Genomic DNA, 26,876 nt, shown 5'->3' with positions numbered 1-26,876 from the left:
CAAGGCTTCAAAATGGGGTCTGCAATGGAGGAGACACAGGGGGCGTGGTCACAGCGGCTGTATGACATCACATTCAGCCGCTGTGATCACAAAAATGGTGGCGGCTTCCTGCGCGCACATACAGTCTGCACCAGCAGGAGGCTACACCATTTTTTATGATCACGCTGAACTGCAGTGCGACTGCAATTACAGCATGGTCAAGAAGGGAGGCGTCATGCTGGGTGGCCATAAGAGATGAGCGGGTTCGGTTCCTCGGAATCCGAACCCGCCCGAACTTCACCCTTTTTTGCACGGGTCCGAGCAGACTCGGATCCTCCCGCCTTGCTCGGTTAACCCGAGCGCGCCCGAACGTCATCATCCCGCTGTCGGATTCTCACGAGACTTGGATTCTATATAAGGAGCCGCGCGTCGCCGCCATTTTCACACGTGCATTGAGATTGATAGGGAGAGGACGTGGCTGGCGTCCTCTCCGTTTAGATTAGAAGATAGAGACGAGTGACATTTGATTTACTACTAATTTGGGGAGCAGTTGAACTTGTCAGGAGTACTCAGTAGTGCAGAGTTTTGCTGATAGTGACCACCAGTTTTATTATTTATAATCCGTTCTCTGCCTGAAAAAAAACGATACACATACCATATCTGTGCTCAGCCTCAGTGTGCTGCATGATATATCATCTATGTATATCTGACTGTGCTGAGTGCTCACTGCTCACACAGCTTAATTGTGGGGGAGACTGGGGAGCAGTTATAGCAGGAGTACAGTGCACACTTTTGCTGCCAGTGTGACCACCAGTATATTGTCTGCCTGAAAAAGTTAAACACTCCTGTGGTGTTTTTTTTTTATTCTATAAACGCATTCTGCTGACAGTGTCCAGCAGGTCCGTCATACATATATTATATAAATATTTATCTGCAGTAGTGTTATATATTTTTTTTAATCTTTATCATCTCTATATTAGCAGACGCAGTACGGTAGTCCACGGCTGTGGCTATCTCTGTGTCGTCAGTGCTCGTCCATAATTGTATACCTACCTACCTGTGGTGGTTTTTTTTTTTCTATCTTCTTCATACTAGTAGTTTAGGAGTCTACTGACAGTGTCCACCAGGTCCATCATTATATTATATACCTACAGTAGTAATATATTTATTATATTATCTATACTAGCAGACGCAGTACGGTAGTCCACGGCTGTGGCTATCTCTGTGTCGTCAGTGCTCGTCCATAATTGTATACCTACCTACCTGTGGTGGGGGTTTTTTTTTATCTTCTTCATACTAGTAGTTTAGCAGTCTGCTGACAGTGTCCACCAGGTCCGTCATTATATTATATACCTACAGTAGTAATATATTTATTATATTATCTATACTAGCAGACGCAGTACGGTAGTCCACGGCTGTACCTACCTCTGTGTCGTCAGTGCTCGTCCATAATTGTATACCTACCTGTGGTGGGGTTTTTTTTTCTATCTTCTTCATACTAGTAGTTTAGGAGTCTGCTGACAGTGTCCACCAGGTCCGTCATTATATTATATACCTACAGTAGTAATATATTTAGTATATTATCTATACTAGCAGACGCAGTACGGTAGTTCACGGCTGTACCTACCTCTGTGTCGTCACTCGTCCATAATTGTATACCTAACTGTGGTGGGTTTTTTTTTCTATCTTCTTCATACTAGTAGTTTAGCAGTCTGCTGACAGTGTCCACCAGGTCCATCATTATATTATATATACCTACAGTAGTTATATATATTTTTTTTTATATCATTAATTATCATCTCTATACTAGCAGACGCAGTACGGTAGGCCACGGCTGTGGCTATCTCTGTGTCGTCAGTGCTCGTCCATAATTGTATACCTACCTACCTGTGGTGGAAGTTTTTTTCTATCTTCTTCATACTAGTAGTTTAGCAGTCTGCTGACAGTGTCCACCAGGTCCGTCATTATATTATATATACCTACAGTAGTTATATATATATTTTTTTATATCATTAATTATCATCTCTATACTAGCAGACGCAGTACGGTAGTCCACGGCTGTAGCTACCTCTGTGTCGTCAGTCACTCGTCATCCATAAGTATACTAGTATCCATCCATCTCCATTGTTTACCTGAGGTGCCTTTTAGTTGTGCCTATTAAAATATGGAGAACAAAAATGTTGAGGTTCCAAAAATAGGGAAAGATCAAGATCCACTTCCACCTCGTGCTGAAGCTGCTGCCACTAGTCATGGCCGAGACGATGAAATTCCATCAACGTCGTCTGCCAAGGCCGATGCCCAATGTCATAGTACAGAGCATGTAAAATCCAAAACACAAAAGATCAGTAAAAAAAGGACTCAAAAATCTAAATAAAAATCGTCGGAGGAGAAGCGTAAACTTGCCAATATGCCATTTACCACACGGAGTGGCAAGGAACGGCTGAGGCCCTGGCCTATGTTCATGGCTAGTGGTTCAGCTTCACATGAGGATGGAAGCACTCAGCCTCTCGCTAGAAAAATGAAAAGACTTAAGCTGGCAAAAGCACAGCAAAGAACTGTGCGTTCTTCAAAATCACAAATCCACAAGGAGAGTCCAATTGTGTCGGTTGCGATGCCTGACCTTCCCAACACTGGACGTGAAGAGCATGCACCTTCCACCATTTGCACGCCCCCTGCAAGTGCTGGAAGGAGCACCCGCAGTCCAGTTCCTGATAGTCAGATTGAAGATGTCAGTGTTGAAGTACACCAGGATGAGGAGGATATGGGTGTTGCTGGCGCTGGGGAGGAAATTGACAAGGAGGATTCTGATGGTGAGGTGGTTTGTTTAAGTCAGGCACCCGGCGAGACACCTGTTGTCCGTGGGAGGAATATGGCCATTGACATGCCTGGTGAAAATACCAAAAAAATCAGCTCTTCGGTGTGGAAGTATTTCAACAGAAATGCGGACAACAGGTGTCAAGCCGTGTGTTGCCTTTGTCAAGCTGTAATAAGTAGGGGTAAGGACGTTAACCACCTCGGAACATCCTCCCTTATACGTCACCTGCAGCGCATTCATCATAAGTCAGTGACAAGTTCAAAAACTTTGGGCGACAGCGGAAGCAGTCCACTGACCAGTAAATCCCTTCCTCTTGTAACCAAGCTCACGCAAACCACCCCACCAACTCCCTCAGTGTCAATTTCCTCCTTCCCCAGGAATGCCAATAGTCCTGCAGGCCATGTCACTGGCAATTCTGACGAGTTCTCTCCTGCCTGGGATTCCTCCGATGCATCCTTGAGTGTAACGCCTACTGCTGCTGGCGCTGCTGTTGTTGCTGCTGGGAGTCGATGGTCATCCCAGAGGGGAAGTCGTAAGACCACTTTTACTACTTCCACCAAGCAATTGACTGTCCAACAGTCCTTTGCAAGGAAGATGAAATATCACAGCAGTCATCCTGCTGCAAAGCGGATAACTGAGGCCTTGGCATCCTGGGCAGTGAGAAACGTGGTTCCGGTATCCATCATTACTTCAGAGCCAACTATAGACTTGATTGAGGTACTGTGTCCCCGGTACCAAATACCATCTAGGTTCCATTTCTCTAGGCAGGCGATACCGAAAATGTACACAGACCTCAGAAAAAGACTCACCAGTGTCCTAAAAAATGCAGTTGTACCCAATGTCCACTTAACCACGGACATGTGGACAAGTGGAGCAGGGCAGACTCAGGACTATATGACTGTGACAGCCCACTGGGTAGATGTATTGACTCCCGCCGCAAGAACAGCAGCGGCGGCACCAGTAGCAGCATCTCGCAAACGCCAACTCTTTCCTAGGCAGGCTACGCTTTGTATCACCGCTTTCCAGAATACGCACACAGCTGAAAACCTCTTACGGCAACTAAGGAAGATCATCACAGAATGGCTTACCCCAATTGGACTCTCCTGTGGATTTGTGGCATCGGACAACGCCAGCAATATTGTGCGTGCATTATATCTGGGCAAATTCCAGCACGTCCCATGTTTTGCACATACCTTGAATTTGGTGGTGCAGAATTATTTAAAAAACGACAGGGGCGTGCAAGAGATGCTGTCGGTGGCCACAAGAATTGCGGGACACTTTCGGCGTACAGGCACCACGTACAGAAGACTGGAGCAACACCAAAAACGCCTGAACCTGCCCTGCCATCATCTGAAGCAAGAAGTGGTAACGAGGTGGAATTCAACCCTCTATATGCTTCAGAGGATGGAGGAGCAGCAAAAGGCCATTCAAGCCTATACATCTGACCACGATATAGGAGGTGGAATGCACCTGTCTCAAGCGCAGTGGAGAATGATTTCAACGTTGTGCAAGGTTCTGCAACCTTTTGAACTTGCCACACGTGAAGTCAGTTCAGACACTGCCAGCCTGAGTCAGGTCATTCCCGTCATCAGGCTTTTGCAGAAGAAGCTGGAGACATTGAAGGAGGAGCTAAGACAGAGCGATTCCGCTAGGCATGTGGGACTTGTGGATGGAGCCCTTCATTCGCTTAACCAGGATTCACGGGTGGTCAATCTGTTGAAATCAGAGCACTACATTTTGGCCACCGTGCTCGATCCTAGATTTAAAACCTACGTTGTATCTCTCTTTCCGGCAGACACAAGTCTGCAGGGGTTCAAAGACCTGCTGGTGAGAAAATTATCAAGTCAAGCGGAACTTGATCGGTCAACAGCTCCTCCTTCACATTCTCCCGCAATTGGGGGTGCGAGGAAAAGGCTCAGAATTCCGAGCCCACCCGCTGGCGGTGATGCAGGGCAGTCTGGAGCGACTGCTGATGCTGACATCTGGTCCGGACTGAAGGACCTGCCAACGATTACGGACATGTCGTCTACTGTCACTGCATATGATTCTCTCACCATTGAAAGAATGGTGGAGGATTATATGAGTGACCGCATCCAAGTAGGCATGTCAGACAGTCCGTACGTATACTGGCAGGAAAAAGAGGCAATTTGGAGGCCCTTGCACAAACTGGCTTTATTCTACCTAAGTTGCCCTCCCACAAGTGTGTACTCCGAAAGAGTGTTTAGTGCCGCCGCTCACCTTGTCAGCAATCTGCGTACGAGGTTACTTCCAGAAAATGTGGAGAAGATGATGTTCATTAAAATGAATTATAATCAATTTCTCCGTGGAGACATTGACCAGCAGCAATTGCCTCCACAAAGTACACAGGAAGCTGAGATGGTGGATTCCAGTGGGGACGAATTGATAATCTGTGAGGAGGGGGATGTACACGGTGATGAATCGGAGGATGATGATGAGGTGGACATCTTGCCTCTATAGAGCCAGTTTGTGCAAGGAGAGATTAATTGCTTCTTTTTTGGTGGGGGTCCAAACCAACCCGTCATTTCAGTCACAGTCGTGTGGCAGACCCTGTCACTGAAATGATGGGTTGGTTAAAGTGTGCATGTCCTGTTTATACAACATAAGGGTGGGTGGGAGGGCCCAAGGCAATTCCACCTTGCACCTCTTTTTTCTTTTATTTTTCTTTGCGTCATGTGCTGTTTGGGGAGTGTTTTTTGGAAGGGCCATCCTGCGTGACACTGCAGTGCCACTCCTAGATGGGCCAGGTGTTTGTGTCGGCCACTTGGGTCGCTGAGCTTAGTCACACAGCTACCTCATTGCGCCTCTTTTTTTCTTTGCGTCATGTGCTGTTTGGGGAGTGTTTTTTGGAAGGGCCATCCTGCGTGACACTGCAGTGACACTCCTAGATGGGCCAGGTGTTTGTGTCGTCCACTTGGGTCGCTGAGCTTAGTCACACAGCTACCTCATTGCGCCTCTTTTTTTCTTTGCGTCATGTGCTGTTTGGGGAGTGTTTTTTGGAAGGGCCATCCTGCGTGACACTGCAGTGCCACTCCTAGATGGGCCAGGTGTTTGTGTCGGCCACTTGGGTCGCTGAGCTTAGTCACACAGCTACCTCATTGCGCCTCTTTTTTTCTTTGCGTCATGTGCTGTTTGGGGAGTGTTTTTGGAAGGGCCATCCTGCGTGACACTGCAGTGCCACTCCTAGATGGGCCAGGTGTTTGTGTCGGCCACTTGGGTCGCTGAGCTTAGTCACACAGCTACCTCATTGCACCTCTTTTTTTCTTTGCGTCATGTGCTGTTTGGGGAGTGTTTTTTGGAAGGGCCATCCTGCGTGACACTGCAGTGCCACTCCTAGATGGGCCAGGTGTTTGTGTCGGCCACTTGGGTCGCTGAGCTTAGTCACACAGCTACCTCATTGCGCCTCTTTTTTTCTTTGCGTCATGTGCTGTTTGGGGAGTGTTTTTTGGAAGGGCCATCATGCGTGACACTGCAGTGCCACTCCTAGATGGGCCAGGTGTTTGTGTCGGCCACTTGGGTCACTGAGCTTAGTCATCCAGCGACCTCGGTGCAAATTTTAGGACTAAAAATAATATTGTGAGGTGTGAGGTGTTAAGAATAGACTGAAAATGAGTGGAAATTATGGTTATTGAGGTTAATAATACTTTGGGATCAAAATGACTCCCAAATTCTATGATTTAAGCTGTTTTTTAGGGTTTTTTGAAAAAAACACCCGAATCCAAAACACACCCGAATCCGACAAAAAAAATTCGGTGAGGTTTAGCCAAAACGCGTTCGAACCCAAAACACGGCCGCGGAACCGAACCCAAAACCAAAACACAAAACCCGAAAAATTTCCGGTGCACATCTCTAGTGGCCATGCCATGTCATTGTGCAGGAGCCAGCACCGCTCACACACTAGTCTCCGGTGCAGCCCCCAACCCCCGGGACACCCGGAGCAACAAAATGTAGATTCAGGCCACCAGGCCACGCCCCTACCTATGAAACCATGCCTCCTTTTTACCATTGCGCTGCTTATCTGCGCGCACTGCATTACAATCTCCCTCGCCACCTCTCTGGGTGTCACCAGTGATAGTGACACCTCTGCCATGCTTGTAGCAGCTGGTCTTAAGATCTACGCCTCAAGCCCTGAGTGTTTGCCCTTGTGACTTGTTGATCATCATAGCAAAGCAGATGCTTACAGAAAACTGCAGGGGCTTAGATTGAAAATAAAAAAAATTGATGGGTATAAGGTAGAGAGGAGCGGGTTCGGTTCTCCGAGAACCGAATTCCCCACGAACTCCACGTGGTTTACACTGGTACGAGGCAGGCTCGGTTGTTCCCGCCTGACTCGGAAAACCTGAACAAGGGAAAATGTCATCATCCCGCTGTCGGATTCTTGCGAGATTCGGATTCCATATAAAGAGCTGCGCGTTGCCGCCATTTTTACTCGTGCATTGAAGAGAGAGCGGAGAGGACGTGGCTATGTTCTCTCAGTGGAAATCTCAATATCAGTGCTCAGTATCAGTGGATACTTATTGCTGCTCAGTAATACTAGTAGTGTGTCTCTCCTGCTCAGTGTCAGTTCTCAGTAGTATCCTCATCAGTGCTCAGTATCACTGCTCATTGTCTTGTGCTGCATTGTTGTGCTCAGCATACTACAGTACATTACTAATAGTCCAGTGCTGCATCTTGCTGCTCAGTGTCAGTTCTAGTATCCTCATCAGTGCTCACTATCACTGCTCATTGCATTGTGGTGTTCTGTATACTACAGTAACATAGTAATATAGTAACATATAGTAACATAGTTTTTGAGGTTGAATAGAGGCAAATTGCCCATCGTGTTCAACCTGTTTTAAGTTGTGATGATTCTACATACTTGCTGAATAATGTTTTATGACTAGTTAGCTACTACAACTCATGTTACCCCCGGATTAACCATGTTGATATTTTAAGTATTATAACCTTGGATAGCTTTTTCATTCAGAAATGTATCCATTCCTTTTTTAAATCCAATTACAGAGTCCGCCATTACCACCTTCCCTGGCAGGGAATTCCACATCCTGATTGCCCTAACAGTGAAGATCATAGTATCTCACCTGGCAGGTAAGTAGGAGTTGGGCCAGAGCTGTGGAGGATTGCTGCTCGGGCACCCCCTGTCAAGTGAAGGAGATCCAACTGAGGCAGCACAAGGGAACTCTCGAAAGAAGAACAAGGCTAGAGGAAGATCTGAGACAAAGAAATCTGACTTTTACCAGAGCTGACCAGAGGAAAGCACAAACACAGTCCCCCACTACCACAAATAATGCAGTCGAGTTTCCCACATTTGGGGAAATTACAGGGGTCAGCATACCCAGAATGCAATGAATGAACCTCACCCTGGGAGAACAATCTTCATGACCATGGTATCGCCTATGCAAAATAAGTATGATTTGGGATAGGGCTGGGGAGGGCCGCTGCTCAGGCACATCTCTGTCAAGTAAAGGAGATTCAACTGAGGCAGCACAAGGGAACTCTCATCTGGGGACAACAACTGCAGGGAGAACACATATTTTCAGATGAACATGGGAGGGCAGAAGGCTGCCTAATACTGAAGCACCCCCAAACAACAAACCAAATGCAACAACTAGTACAAGCATTCCTGGGGGAAGTTCTGCAGAAGACGGATTTGCATACGGTGATGTCATCCAAGCAGTGGGCCAAAGTTGTCTGGAACCCTCATCTGCATATGAAAAGAGAAAAGGGGTATGCAGGGCATGGCGGCCTTTTGCGGCGCTTGGATGACCCTTAGTTCGCATTAAACACCCCCACCCTCCTTCGGTGTGGGGCTCATGTTGACAATGCCCCAGCCCCTGAAGCATTCAAGCTGATTTCTTACAGCAGCTTGGCACTGTAACAGCTCCAGAGCTGCTCTGTAAGGCAAGTAAAAAGGGTGTGTAGTTTGCATTGTGCATTGGAAGGCACAAAGTAAGCAGACAGGAGGAGAAGTCAGGATAGTGCACAAGGGTATAAAAGGGAGGGGCTCAAGAAAAAAGAAGTGGAAACAGACAGCAAACTAGGCTGGAGAGAGACCTGAGACAAAGAGATCTGAATTATACGAGAGCCGACCAGGGGAAACACAAATTATGCAGTCAAGTTTCCCACATTTGGGGAAATCGCAGGGGCAGCACACCCAGAGTGCAATGGGTGAGCCTTGCCCTGGGAGAAGCACCTTCATGATCATAGTATCTCACCTGGCAGGTAAGTAGGAGTTGGGCTTGAGCTGGGGAGGGTCGCTGCTCGGGCACCCCCCTGTCAAGTGAAGGAGATCCAACTGAGGCAGCACAAGGAAACTCTCGAAAGAAGAACAAGGCTAGAGGAAGATCTGAAACAAAGAAATCTGACTTTTACCAGAGCTGACCAGAGGAAAACACAAACACAGTCCCCCACTACCACAAATAATGCAGTCGAGTTACCCACATTTGGGGAAATCACAGGGGTCAGCATACCCAGAATGCAATGAATGAACCTCACCCTGGGAGAATAATCTTCATGACCATGGTATCTCCTATGCAAAATAAGTATGATTTGGGATAGGGCTGGGGAGGGCCGCTGCTCAGGCACATCTCTGTCAAGTAAAGGAGATTCAACTGAGGCAGCACAAGGGAACTCTCATCTGGGGACAACAACTGCAGGGAGAACACATATTTTCAGATGAACATGGGAGGGCAGAAGGCTGCCTAATACTGAAGCACCCCCAAACAACAAACCAAATGCAACAACTAGTGCAAGCATTCCTGGGGGAAGGCCTGCCGCAGATGGATTTGCATATGGTGATGTCATCCAAGCAGTGGGTCAAAGTTGGCTACAACCTTCGTCTGCATATGAAAAGAGAAAAGGGGCGTGCAGGGCATGGCGGCCTTTTGCGGTGCTTGGATGACCCTTAGTTTGCATTAAACACCCCCACCCTCCTTCGGTGTGGGTCTCATGTTGGCCATGCCCCAGCCCCTGAAGCATTCAAGCTGATTTCTTGCAGCAGCATGGCACTGTAACAGCTCCAGAGCTGCTCTGTAAGGCAAGTAAAAGGGTGTGGGCCCTGCAGCACTACCTGTAGTTTGCATTGTGCATTGGAAGGCACAAAGTAAGCAGACAGGAGGAGAAGTCAGGATAGTGCACAAGGGTATAAAAGGGAGGGGCTCAAGAAAAAAGAAGTGGAAACAGACAGCAAACTAGGCTGTAGAGAGACCTGAGACAAAGAGATCTGAATTATACGAGAGCCGACCAGGGGAAACACAAATTCTGCAGTCAAGTTTCCCACATTTGGGGAAATCGCAGGGGCAGCACACCCAGAGTGCAATGGGTGAGCCTTGCCCTGGGAGAAGCACCTTCATGATCATAGTATCTCACCTGGCAGGTAAGTAGGAGTTGGGCTAGAGCTGGGGAGGGTCGCTGCTCGGGCACCCCCCTGTCAAGTGAAGGAGATCCAACTGAGGCAGCACAAGGGAACTCTCGAAAGAAGAACAAGGCTAGAGGAAGATCTGAGACAAAGAAATCTGACTTTTACCAGAGCTGACCAGAGGAAAACACAAACACAGTCCCCCCACTACAACAAATAATGCAGTCGAGTTACCCACATTTGGGGAAATCACAGGGGTCAGCATACCCAGAATGCAATGAATGAACCTCACCCTGGGAGAACAATCTTCATGACCATGGTATCTCCTATGCAAAATAAGTATGATTTGGGATAGGGCTGGGGAGGGCCGCTGCTCAGGCACATCTCTGTCAAGTAAAGGAGATTCCACTGAGGCAGCACAAGGGAACTCTCATCTGGGGACAACAACTGCAGGGAGAACACATATTTTCAGATGAACATGGGAGGGAAGAAGGCTGCCTAATACTGAAGCACCCCCAAACAACAAACCAAATGCAACAACTAGTGCAAGCATTCCTGGGGGAAGGCCTGCAGCAGATGGATTTGCATATGGTGATGTCATCCAAGCAGTGGGTCAAAGTTGGCTTCAACCCTCGTCTGCATATGAAAAGAGAAAAGGGGCATGCAGGGCATGGCGGCCTTTTGCGGCGCTTGGATGACCCCTAGTTCGCATTAAACACCTCCACCCTCCTTCGGTGTGGGGCTCATGTTGGCTATGCCCCAGCCCCTGAAGCATACAAGCTGATTTCTTGCAGCAGCTGGGCACTGTAACAGCTCTAGAGCTGCTCTGTACGGCAAGTAAAAGGGTGTGGGCCCTGCAGCACTACCTGTAGTTTGCATTGTGCATTGGAAGGCACAAAGTAAGCAGACGGGAGAAGTCAGGATAGTGCGCAAGGGCATAGAAGGGAGCAGCTCAAGAAAAGAGAAGTGGAAACAGACAGCAAACTAGGCTGGAGAGAGACCTGAGACAAAGAGATCTGAATTATACGAGAGCCGACCAGGGGAAACACAAATTATGCAGTCAAGTTTCCCACATTTGCGGAAATCTGTCACCAGAAGAGCAATGCAAAATGTACAAGTGATATATTAAAATCATCTTCCATCTTGAATTTCAATGATGCATTGGGACAACAATTTTGTGAGAAACATCTTCACCCATAAAGAAAGATTTTCTTAATTCCTTATCTGTGTGCTGATTAGATATTACCTTGTTTTCACATTAAACAGACTTCCACATGAGAAAGCAGCAAGGATGCAGTAACGTTTATGTTTCCTGGTGTCAACCTGTATTATTTCAGTAGACATTGAAATGAGGATGCATCTTGCTGCCTTTCCAATGTAGCAAGTTTAATTCAGTAGTAGGTGAAAAAACATTCCTACAAAGGTGTTAATCAGAGACTTGGCTTTGTGGACACTTTTCAGAGAGCAAATTTGTTAGCATAAAAATAAAGTCAGAAAATGAAGAGCTGTTTAATCACTCAATTGGACTTTTCTGCCAGCATAATTTTTTTTTCTCTGCAACCCACTGCTAAATTGTGCTTCCTAGCTGTTTTTTATAAAATCACTTAATCAAATCTAACTCTGATTACATCAGAGAAGGCCAGGTACCCTACACCATAAGAGGGGGTTTGAAATTTTGACTTGTCTACTTAAAGATCACCAAAATCTGATCACAAGGTCAATTACATCCCTGGGTGGGATTGAACCACCAACCTTTTGGTTAATAGCCAAACATGCTAACCGATTGCACCACAGAGACACCTCGTAAAAGTCCATTCTGACAAAGGCTAATAAGCATTCATCTAGAACGTTTCCTAGAAAAACTTTAAAAAGTCAATAATCTGGAGAGTTTTTGTAAGAAACACATTGCTACTTTCCCATGATGAGTGAGTGCTTCAGGATCTCTTGCACTTACATGAGCAGCAGAGTACTGCAACGGAAGCATGCTGGGCCCATAACCCAGAGGTAGGCAGATTGAAACTATCTTCTGCTATATGCATTGTTTTTTGTTAATTAAAGTAATCCAAAACTGGGATTGATATTTTGGCTCTTTTATTTTTACTTAAAGTACAATAACTTTTACCATTTTAATTTGTTTTAATAGTATATTGACAGTATTGTTTTCTTTCAAAAATCCACTTAATTTTCTTTACCCTATTATTAAAATGGTAATTGACAAAAACAAACTACATTGTCACCAGAAGAGCAGTACAAAATGTACAAGTGATATATTAAAATCATCATTCCAGCTTGAATTTCAATGATGCTTTGGTGCAACAATTTTGTGAGAAACATCTTCACCCATAAAGAAAGATTTTCTTAATTCCTTACCTGTGTGCTGATTAGATATCACCTTGTTTTCACATTAAACAGACTTCCCCATGAGGAAGCAGCAAGGATGCAGTGACGTTTATGTTTCCTGGTGTCAACCTGTATTATTTCAGTAGACATTGAAATGAGGATGCATCTTGCTGCCTTTCCAATGAAGCAAGTTTAATTCAGTAATAGGTGAAAAACCATTCCTACAAAGGTGTTAATCAGAGACTTTACTTTGTGGACACTTTTCAGAGAGCAAATTTGTTAGCATAAACATAAAATCAGAAAATGAAGAGCTGTTTAATCACTCAATTGGACTTTTCTGCCAGCATAGTTTTTTTTCTCTGCAACCCACTGCTAAATTGTGCTTCCTAGCTGTTTTTTATAAAATCACTTAATCAAATCTAACTCTGATTACATCAGAGAAGGCCAGGTACCCTACACCATAAAAGGGAGTTTGACATTTTGACTTGTCTACTTAAAGATTACCAAAATCTAATCACAAGGTCAATTACATCCATGGGTGGGATTGAACCACCAACCTTTTGGTTAATAGCCAAACATGCTAACCGATTGCACCACAGAGACACCTCGTAAAAGTATATACTGACAAAGGCTAATAAGCATTCATCTAGAACGTTTCCTAGAAAAACTTTAAAAAGTCAATAATCTGGAGAGTTTTTGTAAGAAACACATTGGTACTTTCCCATGATGAGTGAGTGCTTCAGGATCTCTTGCACTTACATGAGCAGCAGAGTACTGCAACGGAAGCATGCTGGGCCCATAACCCAGAGGTAGGCAGATTGAAACTATCCTCTGCTATATGCATTGTTTTTTGTTAATTAAAGTAATCCAAAACTGGGATTGATATTTTGGCTCTTTTATTTTTACTTAAAGTACAATAACTTTTACCATTTTAATTTGTTTTAATAGTATATTGACAGTATTGTTTTCTTTCAAAAATCCACTTAATTTTCTTTACCCTATTATTAAAATGGTAATTGACAAAAACAAACTACATTGTCACCAGAAGAGCAGTACAAAATGTACAAGTGATATATTAAAATCATCTTTCCAGCTTGAATTTCAATGATGCTTTGGTGCAACAATTTTGTGAGAAACATCTTCACCCATACCCAAGACTTACTAGGCTGAATATGTATACACTAGAAAAGAGGTGCCTAAGAGGAGATATTATTAATATCTTCAAATATGTAAAGATACATAACAAAGAGTTATCAGAGGAATTATTTATTAAAAGAACACGTGGTCACTCGCTGCGACTGGAGGAAATTCAGAATGCAATGGAGGAAAGGGTTCTTCACTGTTAGGGCAATCAGGATGGGGAATTCCCTGCCAGGGAAGGTGGTAATGGCGGACTCTGTAATTGGATTTAAAAAAGGAATGGATACATTTCTGAATGAAAAAGCTATCCAAGGTTATAATACTTAAAATATCAACATGGTTAATCCGGGGGTAACATGAGTTATAGTAGTTAACTAGTCATAAAACATTATTCAGCAAGTATGTAGAATCATCACAACTTAAAACAGGTTGAACACGATGGGCAATTTGCCTCTATTCAACCTCAAAAACTATGTTACTATATGTTACTATATTACTGTAGTATACAGAACACCACAATGCAATGAGCAGTGATAGTGAGCACTGATGAGGATACTAGAACTGACACTGAGCAGCAAGATGCAGCACTGGACTATTAGTAATGTACTGTAGTATGCTGAGCACCACAATGCAGCACAAGACAATGAGCAGTGATACTGAGCACTGATGAGGATACTACTGAGAACTGACACTGAGCAGGAGAGACACACTACTAGTATTACTGAGCAGCAATAAGTAACCACTGATACTGAGCACTGATATTGAGATTTCCACTGAGAGAACATAGCCACGTCCTCTCCGCTCTCTCTTCAATGCACGAGTAAAAATGGCGGCAACGCGCAGCTCTATATATAATATCCGAATCTCGCGAGAATCCGACAGCGGGATGATGACATTTTCCCTTGTTCAGGTTTTCCGAGTCAGGCGGGAACAACCGAGCCTGCCTCAGACCAGTGTAAACCACGTGGAGTTCGTGGGGAATTCGGTTCTCGGAGAACCGAACCCGCTCCTCTCTACCTTATACCCATCAATTTTTTTTATTTTCAATCTAAGCCCCTGCAGTTTTCTGTAAGCATCTGCTTCGCTATGATGATCAACAAGTCACAAGGGCAAACACTCAGGGCTTGAGGCATAGATCTTTGGACCAGCTGCTACAAGCATGGCAGAGGTGTCACTATCACTGGTGACACCCAGAGAGGTGGCGAGGGAGATTGTAATGCAGTGCGTGCAAATAAGCAGCGCAATGGTAAAAAGGAGGCATGATTTCATAGGTAGGGGCGTGGCCTGGTGGCCTGAATCTACATTTTGTTGCTCCGGGTGTCCCGGGGGTTGGGGGCTGCACCCAGGGACTAGTGTGTAAGCGGTGCTGGCTCCTGCACAGTGACAGGGCATGGCCACCCAGTATGACACCTCCCTTCTTGACCATGCTGTAATTGCAGTCGCACTGCAGTTCAGCGTGATCATAAACAATGGTGTAGCCTCCTGCTGGTGCAGACTGTATGTGCGCGCAGGAAGCCGCCACCATTTTTGTGATCACAGCGGCTGAATGTGATGTCATACAGCCGCTGTGACCACGCCCCCTGTGTCTCCTCCATTGCAGACCCCATTTTGAAGCCTTGCCCCCGCACTGCTCCATCCCTGACTTGGAAATGGAGTGTTGCTGACCCCACTCTCCCCCCCTGCCCCGATTGACAGGCAGAGGCGATCGCATGCAGGCACATGCGTATGCTCTTAGCAATTTTTGCAGTTGGATTGCTTATTGTGATTGCAATCCAACCTGAATCAGGCCCTATTACCTATCACATAGCGCTGCGGGCAGTACAAAATTGGGTTAATATAGGAGAAAAACCCCCAGACCTGTGCTCCTTAACTGTACCTGGTGGCTAGTGGAGCGGCTGCCCAGTAATCAGTGTCCACCCCAGTGCGCACACGGCCCACCCCCTACGGCCACGCTCCCCTTAATCAGCGGCCTCGTGATCCGGAAGGGCGGTGTGTGTGTGACTGACCTTAGGAAGAAACCGGAGCCTCCGCTGCAGTGACCCAGCAACCAGGGCACGGGAGTATACAGCGCCGCTGGGAGTGATGAAGCTGCAGTAAAGATGTCTATTAGACCTAGCCTGCTGCAGCCCTTGTAGATTCTCATAAAACAAGTTCTTCTTTTCTTGTCAAAATTAATAGCTAAGAATAGGCTGCCTGAGGCAGGCCCCTGTTAAGTGGCCTGCTACTGAAGGCACCAACTACAAACTGAGCTCCCTGTTCATGGAAGCGGGGTTATAGAGGAGGATGCGCTGAGCATCTTGGGAACAGTCAAAAGCTTTGAGCCGGTTGGTGCCTCAGATCAAGATCCTACTCTACACCCCAATGTGAATCCTTGTGGAGTCCAGTGTACCCCACAGAAGAAATTAATGTGTCACACCCATTGGCAGCAACCTTAGAATAGCTGCTGACGGGCACAATTGAGAAAGGAAGGGGGGGGGGGCATTTGAATCCAGCACATAGATGCAATTCAAATATGTAATTTGTACCTTCCTATTTTAAAATATAATGGATGAACCTCACCCTGTGAGAACAATCTTCATGATCAAGAGATCTAATATGTAAAATAAGTATGAGTTGGGATAGGGCTGGGGAGGGTGGCAGCTCGGGCAGCCCCTCCCCCGTCAAGTTAAGGAGATTCAACTGAGGAAGCACAAGGGAACTCTCGTCTGGGGACAACAACTGCAGGGAGACCACATCTTTTCAGATGAACATGGGAGGGCGGAAGGCTGCCTAATACTGAAGCACCATCAAATATCAAACCATATGCAACAACTAGTACAAGCATTCCTGGGGGAAGGTCTGCAGCAGACGGATTTGCATACGGTGATGTCATCCAAGCAGTGGGCCAAAGTTGGCTGGAACCCTCATCTGCATATAAAAAGAGAAAAGGGGCATGCAGGGCATGGCGGCCTTTTGCAGTGCTTGGATGACCCCTAGTTCGCATTAAACACCCCCACCCTCCTTTGGTGTGGGGCTCATGTTGGCCATGCCCCATCCCCTGAAGCATTCATGCTGATTTCTTGCAGCAGCTGGGCACTGTAACAGCTCCAGAGCTGCTCTGTAAGGCAAGTAAAAGGGTGTGGGCCCTGCAGCACCACCTGTAGTTCGCATTGTGCGTTGGAAGGCACAATACGGGAGGAGAAGTCAGGATAGTACACAAGGGCATCCTTTTCTCTTAGTCCGTAAAGGATGCTGGGGTCACATTAAGAACCATGGGGTATAGATGGGATCCGCAAGAGACATGGGCACTTTAAGACTTTCAAAGGGTGTGAACTGGCTCCTCCCTCTATGCCCCTCCTCCAGACTCCAGTTATAGGAACTGTGCCCAGGGAGACGGACATTTCGAGGAAATGATTTATTGTTAAACTAAGGTGAGCATCTTACCAGCTCACACCTTAAGCATGCCGCAGAACGTGGCAGAACGTGTCATTCAACAGAACACAAGCCAACGGCATGAACAATTGCAGCAAGAAGGCCAGGTACCCTACACCATAACAGGGGTTTTCGAAATTTTGACTTGTCTACTTAAAGATCACCAAAATCTGATAACAAGGTCAATTACATCCCTGGGTGGGATTGAACCACAAACCTTTTGGTTAATAGCCGTACACACTAACTGATTGCGCCAGAGCGACACTTTGCAAAAGTACATACTGACAAAGGCTAATAAGCATTCTCATGCTGCTTTCTCATGTGGAAGTCTGTTTAATGTGAAAACAAGGTGATATCTAATTAGCACACAGGTAAGGAATTAAGAAAATCTTTATTTAAGGGTGAAGATGTTTCTCACAAAATTTTTGCCCCAATGCATCATTGAAATTCAAGCTGGAAAGATGATTTTAATATATCACTTGTACATTTTGTATTGCTCTTCTGGTGACAATGTAGTTTGTTTTTGTCAATTACCATTTTAATAATAGGGTAAAGAAAATTAAGTGGATTTTTGAAAGAAAACAATACTGTCAATATACTATTAAAACAAATTAAAATGGTACAAGTTATTGTACTTTAAGTAAAAATAAAAGCTAAAATATCAATCCCAGTTTTGGATTACTTTAAATGGACTGCAGATCTCTCTTGGCCTGGACCTATGGGGGTCAAATGCAGGACATTGCATGTCAGCCATGTTGTCACATCTCGGCTGAAAGAATACAAAATTATATATATACAGTCACTTGAAAACATTATTGGTGATTATTCCTGCAGGTAATCACCACACCTTAGATCACATATAATTTGTGATCCTCCTTTCTCTATTCAAACGTGACAGCAAGGCTCACCCATTGCACTCTGGGTGTGCTGCTCCTGCGATTTCCCCAAATGTGGGAAACTTGACTGCATAATTTGTGTTTCCCCTGGTCGGCTCTCGTATAATTCAGATCTCTTTGTCTCAGGTCTCTCTCCAGCCTAGTTTGCTGTCTGTTTCCACTTCTCTTTTCTTGAGCTGCTCCCTTCTATGCCCTTGCGCACTATCCTGACTTCTCCCGTCTGCTTACTTTGTGCCTTCCAATGCACAATGCAAACTACAGGTAGTGCTGCAGGGCCCACACCCTTTTACTTGCCGTACAGAGCAGCTCTGGAGCTGTTACAGAGCCCAGCTGCTGCAAGAAATCAGCTTGAATGCTTCAGGGGCTGAGGCATAGCCAACATGAGCCCCACACCGAAGGAGGGTGGAGGTGTTTAATGCGGACTAGGGGTCATCCAAGCGCCGCAAAAGGCCGCCATGCCCTGCACGCCCCTTTTCTCTTTTCACATGCAGACGAGGGTTGAAGCCAACTTTGACCCACTGCTTGGATGACATCACCATATGCAAATCCATCTGCTGCAGGCCTTCCCCCAGGAATGCTTGCACTAGTTGTTGCATTTGGTTTGTTGTTTGGGGTTGCTTCAGTATTAGGCAGCCTTCTGCCCTCCCATGTTCATCTGAAAATATGTGTTCTCCCTGCAGTTGTTGTCCCCAGATGAGAGTTCCCTTGTGCTGCCTCAGTTGAATCTCCTTTACTTGACAGAGATGTGCCTGAGCAGCGGCCCTCCCCAGCCCTATCCCAAATCATACTTATTTTGCATAGGCGATACCATGGTCATGAAGATTGTTTTCCCAGGGTGAGGTTCATTCATTGCATTCTGGGTATGCTGACCCCTGTGATTTCCCCAAATGTGGGAAACTCGACTGCATTATTTGTGGTAGTGGGGGACTGTGTTTGTGCTTTCCTCTGGTCAGCTTTGGTAAAAGTCAGATTTCTTTGTCTCAGATCTTCCTCTAGCCTTGTTCTTCTTTCGAGAGTTCCCTTGTGCTGCCTCAGTTGGATCTCCTTCACTTGACAGGGGGGTACCCGAGCAGCGACCCTCCCCAGCTCTAGCCCAAATCCTACTTACCTGCCAGGTGAGATACTATGATCATGAAGGTGCTTCTCCCAGGGCAAGGCTCACCCATTGCACTCTGGGTGTGCTGCTCCTGCGATTTCCCCAAATGTGGGAAACTTGACTGCATAATTTGTGTTTCCCCTGGTCGGCTCTCGTATAGTTCAGATCTCTTTGTCTCAGGTCTCTCTCCAGCCTAGTTTGCTGTCTGTTTCCACTTCTCTTTTTTTGAGCTGCTCCCTTCTATGCCCTTGCGCACTATCCTGACTTCTCCCGTCTGCTTACTTTGTGCCTTCCAATGCACAATGCAAACTACAGGTAGTGCTGCAGGGCCCACACCCTTTTACTTGCCGTACAGAGCAGCTCTAGAGCTGTTTCAGTGCCCAGCTGCTGCAAGAAATCAGCTTGTATGCTTCAGGGGCTGGGGCATAGCCAACATGAGCCCCACACCGAAGGAGGGTGGAGGTGTTTAATGCGAACTAGGGGTCATCCAAGCGCCGCAAAAGGCCGCCATGCCCTGCACGCCGCTTTTCTCTTTTCATATGCAGACGAGGGTTGAAGCCAACTTTGACCCACTGCTTGGATGACATCACCATATGCAAATCCATCTGCTGCAGGCCTTCCCCCAGGAATGCTTGCACTAGTTGTTGCATTTGGTTTGTTGTTTGGGGGTGCTTCAGTATTAGGCAGCCTTCTTCCCTCCCATGTTCATCTGAAAATATGTGTTCTCCCTGCAGTTGTTGTCCCCAGATGAGAGTTCCCTTGTGCTGCCTCAGTTGAATCTCCTTTACTTGACAGAGATGTGCCTGAGCAGCGGCCCTCCCCAGCCCTATCCCAAATCATACTTATTTTGCATAGGAGATACCATGGTCATGAAGATTGTTCTCCCAGGGTGAGGTTCATTCATTGCATTCTGGGTATGCTGACCCCTGTGATTTCCCCAAATGTGGGTAACTCGACTGCATTATTTGTTGTAGTGGGGGACTGTGTTTGTGTTTTCCTCTGGTCAGCTCTGGTAAAAGTCAGATTTCTTTGTCTCAGATCTTCCTCTAGCCTTGTTCTTCTTTCGAGAGTTCCCTTGTGCTGCCTCAGTTGGATCTCCTTCACTTGACAGGGGGGTGCCCGAGCAGCGACCCTCCCCAGCTCTAGCCCAACTCCTACTTACCTGCCAGGTGAGATACTATGATCATGAAGGTGCTTCTCCCAGGGCAAGGCTCACCCATTGCACTCTGGGTGTGCTGCCCCTGCGATTTCCCCAAATGTGGGAAACTTGACTGCAGAATTTGTGTTTCCCCTGGTCGGCTCTTGTATAATTCAGATCTCTTTGTCTCAGGTCTCTCTACAGCCTAGTTTGCTGTCTGTTTCCACTTCTTTTTTCTTGAGCCCCTCCCTTTTATACCCTTGTGCACTATCCTGACTTCTCCTCCTGTCTGCTTACTTTGTGCCTTCCAATGCACAATGCAAACTACAGGTAGTGCTGCAGGGCCCACACCCTTTTACTTGCCTTACAGAGCAGCTCTGGAGCTGTTACAGTGCCAAGCTGCTGCAAGAAATCAGCTTGAATGCTTCAGGGGCTGGGGCATGGCCAACATGAGACCCACACCGAAGGAGGGTGGGGGTGTTTAATGCAAACTAAGGGTCATCCAAGCACCGCAAAAGGCCGCCATGCCCTGCACGCCCCTTTTCTCTTTTCATATGCAGACGAAGGTTGAAGCCAACTTTGACCCACTGCTTGGATGACATCACCATATGCAAATCAATCTGCGGCAGGCCTTCCCCCAGGAATGCTTGCACTAGTTGTTGCATTTGGTTTGTTGTTTGGGGGTGCTTCAGTATTAGGCAGCCTTCTGCCCTCCCATGTTCATCTGAAAATATGTGTTCTCCCTGCAGTTGTTGTCCCAGATGAGAGTTCCCTTGTGCTGCCTCAGTTGAATCTCCTTTACTTGACAGAGATGTGCCTGAGCAGCGGCCCTCCCCAGCCCTATCCCAAATCATACTTATTTTGCATAGGAGATACCATGGTCATGAAGATTATTCTCCCAGGGTGAGGTTCATTCATTGCATTCTGGGTATGCTGACCCCTGTGATTTCCCCAAATGTGGGTAACTCGACTGCATTATTTGTGGTAGTGGGGGACTGTGTTTGTGTTTTCCTCTGGTCAGCTCTGGTAAAAGTCAGATTTCTTTGTTTCAGATCTTCCTCTAGCCTTGTTCTTCTTTCGAGAGTTCCCTTGTGCTGCCTCAGTTGGATCTCCTTCACTTGACAGGGGGGTGCCCGAGCAGCGACCCTCCCCAGCTCAAGCCCAACTCCTACTTACCTGCCAGGTGAGATACTATGATCATGAAGGTGCTTCTCCCAGGGCAAGGCTCACCCATTGCACTCTGGGTGTGCTGCCCCTGCGATTTCCCCAAATGTGGGAAACTTGACTGCAGAATTTGTGTTTCCCCTGGTCGGCTCTCGTATAATTCAGATCTCTTTGTCTCAGGTCTCTCTCCAGCCTAGTTTGCTGTCTGTTTCCACTTCTTTTTTCTTGAGCCCCTCCCTTTTATACCCTTGTGCACTATCCTGACTTCTCCTCCTGTCTGCTTACTTTGTGCCTTCCAATGCACAATGCAAACTACACACCCTTTTACTTGCCTTACAGAGCAGCTCTGGAGCTGTTACAGTGCCAAGCTGCTGTAAGAAATCAGCTTGAATGCTTCAGGGGCTGGGGCATTGGCAACATGAGCCCCACACCGAAGGAGGGTGGGGGTGTTTAATGCGAACTAAGGGTCATCCAAGCGCCGCAAAAGGCCGCCATGCCCTGCATACCCCTTTTCTCTTTTCATATGCAGATGAGGGTTCCAGCCAACTTTGGCCCACTGCTTGGATGACATCACCGTATGCAAATCCGTCTTCTGCAGAACTTCCCCCAGGAATGCTTGTACTAGTTGTTGCATTTGGTTTGTTGTTTGGGGGTGCTTCAGTATTAGGCAGCCTTCTGCCCTCCCATGTTCATCTGAAAATATGTGTTCTCCCTGCAGTTGTTGTCCCCAGATGAGAGTTCCCTTGTGCTGCCTCAGTTGAATCTCCTTTACTTGACAGAGATGTGCCTGAGCAGCGGCCCTCCCCAGCCCTATCCCAAATCATACTTATTTTGCATAGGCGATACCATGGTCATGAAGATTGTTCTCCCAGGGTGAGGTTCATTCATTGCATTCTGGGTATGCTGACCCCTGTGATTTCCCCAAATGTGGGAAACTCGACTGCATTATTTGTGGTAGTGGGGGACTGTGTTTGTGCTTTCCTCTGGTCAGCTCTGGTAAAAGTCAGATTTCTTTGTCTCAGATCTTCCTCTAGCCTTGTTCTTCTTTCGAGAGTTCCCTTGTGCTGCCTCAGTTGGATCTCCTTCACTTGACAGGGGGTGCCCGAGCAGCAATCCTCCACAGCTCTGGCCCAACTCCTACTTACCTGCCAGGTGAGATACTATGATCTTCACTGTTAGGGCAATCAGGATGTGGAATTCCCTGCCAGGGAAGGTGGTAATGGCGGACTCTGTAATTGGATTTAAAAAAGGAATGGATAAATTTCTGAATGAAAAAGCTATCCAAGGTTATAATACTTAAAATATCAACATGGTTAATCCGGGGGTAACATGAGTTGTAGTAGCTAAGTAGTCATATAACATTATTCAGCAAGTATGTAGAATCATCACAACTTAAAACAGGTTGAACACGATGGGCAATTTGCCTCTATTCAACCTCAAAAACTATGTTACTATATGTTACTATATTACTATGTTACTGTAGTATACAGAACACCACAATGCAATGAGCAGGGATAGTGAGCACTGATGAGGATACTAGAACTGACACTGAGCAGCAAGATGCAGCACTGGACTATTAGTAATGTACTGTAGTATGCTGAGCACAACAATGCAGCACAAGACAATGAGCAGTGATACTGAGCACTGATGAGGATACTACTGAGAACTGACACTGAGCAGGAGAGACACACTACTAGTATTACTGAGCAGCAATAAGTATCCACTGATACTGAGCACTGATATTGAGATTTCCACTGAGAGAACATAGCCACGTCCTCTCCGCTCTCTCTTCAATGCACGAGTAAAAATGGCGGCAACGCGCAGCTCTTTATATGGAATCCGAATCTCGCGAGAATCCGACAGCGGGATGATGACATTTTCCCTTGTTCAGGTTTTCCGAGTCAGGCGGGAACAACCGAGCCTGCCTCGTACCAGTGTAAACCACGTGGAGTTCGTGGGGAATTCGGTTCTCGGAGAACCGAACCCGCTCCTCTCTACCTTATACCCATCAATTTTTTTTATTTTCAATCTAAGCCCCTGCAGTTTTCTGTAAGCATCTGCTTTGCTATGATGATCAACAAGTCACAAGGGCAAACACTCAGGGCTTGAGGCGTAGATCTTAGGACCAGCTGCTACAAGCATGGCAGAGGTGTCACTATCACTGGTGACACCCAGAGAGGTGGCGAGGGAGATTGTAATGCAGTGCGCGCAGATAAGCAGCGCAATGGTAAAAAGGAGGCATGGTTTCATAGGTAGGGGCGTTGCCTGGTGGCCTGAATCTACATTTTGTTGCTCCGGGTGTCCCGGGGGTTGGGGGCTGCACCGGGGACTAGTGTGTGAGCGGTGCTGGCTCCTGCACAGTGACATGGCATGGCCACTAGAGATGTGCACCGGAAATTTTTCGGGTTTTGTGTTTTGGTTTTGGGTTCGGTTCCGCGGCCGTGTTTTGGGTTCGAACGCGTTTTGGCTAAACCTCACCGAATTTTTTTTGTCGGATTCGGGTGTGTTTTGGATTCGGGTGTTTTTTTCAAAAAACCCTAAAAAACAGCTTAAATCATAGAATTTGGGAGTCATTTTGATCCCAAAGTATTATTAACCTCAATAACCATAATTTCAACTCATTTTCAGTCTATTCTTAACACCTCACACCTCACAATATTATTTTTAGTCCTAAAATTTGCACCGAGGTCGCTGGATGACTAAGCTCAGTGACCCAAGTGGCCGACACAAACACCTGGCCCATCTAGGAGTGGCACTGCAGTGTCACGCATGATGGCCCTTCCAAAAAACACTCCCCAAACAGCACATGACGCAAAGAAAAAAAGAGGCGCAATGAGGTAGCTGTGTGACTAAGCTCAGCGACCCAAGTGGCCGACACAAACACCTGGCCCATCTAGGAGTGGCACTGCAGTGTCACGCAGGATGGCCCTTCCAAAAAACACTCCCCAAACAGCACATGACGCAAAGAAAAAAAGAGGCGCAATGAGGTAGCTGTGTGACTAAGCTCAGCGACCCAAGTGGCCGACACAAACACCTGGCCCATCTAGGAGTGGCACTGCAGTGTCACGCAGGATGGCCCTTCCAAAAACACTCCCCAAACAGCACATGACGCAAAGAAAAAAAGAGGCGCAATGAGGTAGCTGTGTGACTAAGCTCAGCGACCCAAGTGGCCGACACAAACACCTGGCCCATCTAGGAGTGGCACTGCAGTGTCACGCAGGATGGCCCTTCCAAAAAACACTCCCCAAACAGCACATGACGCAAAGAAAAAAAGAGGCGCAATGAGGTAGCTGTGTGACTAAGCTCAGCGACCCAAGTGGACGACACAAACACCTGGCCCATCTAGGAGTGTCACTGCAGTGTCACGCAGGATTGCCCTTCCAAAAAACACTCCCCAAACAGCACATGACGCAAAGAAAAAAAGAGGCGCAATGAGGTAGCTGTGTGACTAAGCTCAGCGACCCAAGTGGCCGACACAAACACCTGGCCCATCTAGGAGTGGCACTGCAGTGTCACGCAGGATGGCCCTTCCAAAAAACACTCCCCAAACAGCACATGACGCAAAGAAAAATAAAAGAAAAAAGAGGTGCAAGGTGGAATTGCCTTGGGCCCTCCCACCCACCCTTATGTTGTATAAACAGGACATGCACACTTTAACCAACCCATCATTTCAGTGACAGGGTCTGCCACACGACTGTGACTGAAATGACGGGTTGGTTTGGACCCCCACCAAAAAAGAAGCAATTAATCTCTCCTTGCACAAACTGGCTCTATAGAGGCAAGATGTCCACCTCATCATCATCCTTCGATTCATCACCGTGTACATCCCCCTCCTCACAGATTATCAATTCGTCCCCACTGGAATCCACCATCTCAGCTCCCTGTGTACTTTGTGGAGGCAATTGCTGCTGGTCAATGTCTCCACGGAGAAATTGATTATAATTCATTTTAATGAACATCATCTTCTCCACATTTTCTGGAAGTAACCTCGTACGCCGATTGCTGACAAGGTGAGCGGCGGCACTAAACACTCTTTCGGAGTACACACTTGTGGGAGGGCAACTTAGGTAGAATAAAGCCAGTTTGTGCAAGGGCCTCCAAATTGCCTCTTTTTCCTGCCAGTATACGTACGGACTGTCTGACGTGCCTACTTGGATGCGGTCACTCATATAATCCTCCACCATTCTTTCAATGGTGAGAGAATCATATGCAGTGACAGTAGACGACATGTCCGTAATCGTTGGCAGGTCCTTCAGTCCGGACCAGATGTCAGCATCAGCAGTCGCTCCAGACTGCCCTGCATCACCGCCAGCGGGTGGGCTCGGAATTCTGAGCCTTTTCCTCGCACCCCCAATTGCGGGAGAATGTGAAGGAGGAGCTGTTGACCGATCAAGTTCCGCTTGACTTGATAATTTTCTCACCAGCAGGTCTTTGAACCCCTGCAGACTTGTGTCTGCCGGAAAGAGAGATACAACGTAGGTTTTAAATCTAGGATCGAGCACGGTGGCCAAAATGTAGTGCTCTGATTTCAACAGATTGACCACCCGTGAATCCTGGTTAAGCGAATGAAGGGCTCCATCCACAAGTCCCACATGCCTAGCGGAATCGCTCTGTCTTAGCTCCTCCTTCAATGTCTCCAGCTTCTTCTGCAAAAGCCTGATGACGGGAATGACCTGACTCAGGCTGGCAGTGTCTGAACTGACTTCACGTGTGGCAAGTTCAAAAGGTTGCAGAACCTTGCACAACGTTGAAATCATTCTCCACTGCGCTTGAGACAGGTGCATTCCACCTCCTATATCGTGGTCAGATGTATAGGCTTGAATGGCCTTTTGCTGCTCCTCCATCCTCTGAAGCATATAGAGGGTTGAATTCCACCTCGTTACCACTTCTTGCTTCAGATGATGGCAGGGCAGGTTCAGGCGTTTTTGGTGTTGCTCCAGTCTTCTGTACGTGGTGCCTGTACGCCGAAAGTGTCCCGCAATTCTTGTGGCCACCGACAGCATCTCTTGCACGCCCCTGTCGTTTTTTAAATAATTCTGCACCACCAAATTCAAGGTATGTGCAAAACATGGGACGTGCTGGAATTTGCCCAGATATAATGCACGCACAATATTGCTGGTGTTGTCCGATGCCACAAATCCACAGGAGAGTCCAATTGGGGTAAGCCATTCTGTGATGATCTTCCTCAGTTGCCGTAAGAGGTTTTCAGCTGTGTGCGTATTCTGGAAAGCGGTGATACAAAGCGTAGCCTGCCTAGGAAAGAGTTGGCGTTTGCGAGATGCTGCTACTGGTGCCGCCGCTGTTGTTCTTGCGGCGGGAGTCAATACATCTACCCAGTGGGCTGTCACAGTCATATAGTCCTGAGTCTGCCCTACTCCACTTGTCCACATGTCCGTGGTTAAGTGGACATTGGGTACAACTGCATTTTTTAGGACACTGGTGAGTCTTTTTCTGAGGTCTGTGTACATTTTCGGTATCGCCTGCCTAGAGAAATGGAACCTAGATGGTATTTGGTACCGGGGACA

General features: G+C 46.8%; 13 non-coding genes across 13 annotated transcripts; 7 read left to right on the top strand and 6 right to left on the bottom strand.

The window, feature by feature from the left end:
- Positions 1 to 8,056: 8,056 nt before the first annotated feature.
- LOC134994519 (U1 spliceosomal RNA) lies at positions 8,057 to 8,220 on the bottom strand. Its single transcript, XR_010197523.1, has one exon. It is a non-coding gene; the product is annotated as a U1 spliceosomal RNA (small nuclear RNA).
- Positions 8,221 to 8,876: 656 nt separating this feature from the next.
- On the bottom strand, positions 8,877 to 9,039 carry LOC134994527 (U1 spliceosomal RNA). The gene has a single exon (XR_010197530.1). It is a non-coding gene; the product is annotated as a U1 spliceosomal RNA (small nuclear RNA).
- Positions 9,040 to 9,191: 152 nt separating this feature from the next.
- Positions 9,192 to 9,355, bottom strand: LOC134994522 (U1 spliceosomal RNA). Its single transcript, XR_010197525.1, has one exon. It is a non-coding gene; the product is annotated as a U1 spliceosomal RNA (small nuclear RNA).
- A 674-nt stretch (positions 9,356 to 10,029) lies between these two features.
- Positions 10,030 to 10,192, bottom strand: LOC134994541 (U1 spliceosomal RNA). The gene has a single exon (XR_010197540.1). It is a non-coding gene; the product is annotated as a U1 spliceosomal RNA (small nuclear RNA).
- A 152-nt stretch (positions 10,193 to 10,344) lies between these two features.
- LOC134994517 (U1 spliceosomal RNA) lies at positions 10,345 to 10,509 on the bottom strand. The gene has a single exon (XR_010197521.1). It is a non-coding gene; the product is annotated as a U1 spliceosomal RNA (small nuclear RNA).
- Positions 10,510 to 11,890: 1,381 nt separating this feature from the next.
- Positions 11,891 to 11,964, bottom strand: TRNAN-AUU (transfer RNA asparagine (anticodon AUU)). The gene has a single exon. It is a non-coding gene; the product is annotated as a tRNA-Asn (tRNA).
- Positions 11,965 to 18,737: 6,773 nt separating this feature from the next.
- LOC134994514 (U1 spliceosomal RNA) lies at positions 18,738 to 18,901 on the top strand. The gene has a single exon (XR_010197518.1). It is a non-coding gene; the product is annotated as a U1 spliceosomal RNA (small nuclear RNA).
- Positions 18,902 to 19,053: 152 nt separating this feature from the next.
- On the top strand, positions 19,054 to 19,216 carry LOC134994529 (U1 spliceosomal RNA). Its single transcript, XR_010197532.1, has one exon. It is a non-coding gene; the product is annotated as a U1 spliceosomal RNA (small nuclear RNA).
- A 671-nt stretch (positions 19,217 to 19,887) lies between these two features.
- Positions 19,888 to 20,051, top strand: LOC134994518 (U1 spliceosomal RNA). The gene has a single exon (XR_010197522.1). It is a non-coding gene; the product is annotated as a U1 spliceosomal RNA (small nuclear RNA).
- A 152-nt stretch (positions 20,052 to 20,203) lies between these two features.
- Positions 20,204 to 20,366, top strand: LOC134994467 (U1 spliceosomal RNA). Its single transcript, XR_010197480.1, has one exon. It is a non-coding gene; the product is annotated as a U1 spliceosomal RNA (small nuclear RNA).
- A 673-nt stretch (positions 20,367 to 21,039) lies between these two features.
- Positions 21,040 to 21,203, top strand: LOC134994521 (U1 spliceosomal RNA). Its single transcript, XR_010197524.1, has one exon. It is a non-coding gene; the product is annotated as a U1 spliceosomal RNA (small nuclear RNA).
- A 152-nt stretch (positions 21,204 to 21,355) lies between these two features.
- Positions 21,356 to 21,518, top strand: LOC134994539 (U1 spliceosomal RNA). The gene has a single exon (XR_010197538.1). It is a non-coding gene; the product is annotated as a U1 spliceosomal RNA (small nuclear RNA).
- Positions 21,519 to 22,173: 655 nt separating this feature from the next.
- Positions 22,174 to 22,337, top strand: LOC134994507 (U1 spliceosomal RNA). The gene has a single exon (XR_010197511.1). It is a non-coding gene; the product is annotated as a U1 spliceosomal RNA (small nuclear RNA).
- The last annotated feature ends 4,539 nt before the right edge of the window (positions 22,338 to 26,876 follow it).

Source organism: Pseudophryne corroboree, unplaced genomic scaffold (genome assembly GCF_028390025.1).
Source record: "Pseudophryne corroboree isolate aPseCor3 unplaced genomic scaffold, aPseCor3.hap2 scaffold_1317, whole genome shotgun sequence".
Lineage (NCBI taxonomy): Eukaryota > Metazoa > Chordata > Amphibia > Anura > Myobatrachidae > Pseudophryne > Pseudophryne corroboree.
The sequence above is the reverse complement of the archived record's forward strand: the minus strand, read 5'-3'. Positions and strand labels throughout refer to the sequence as shown.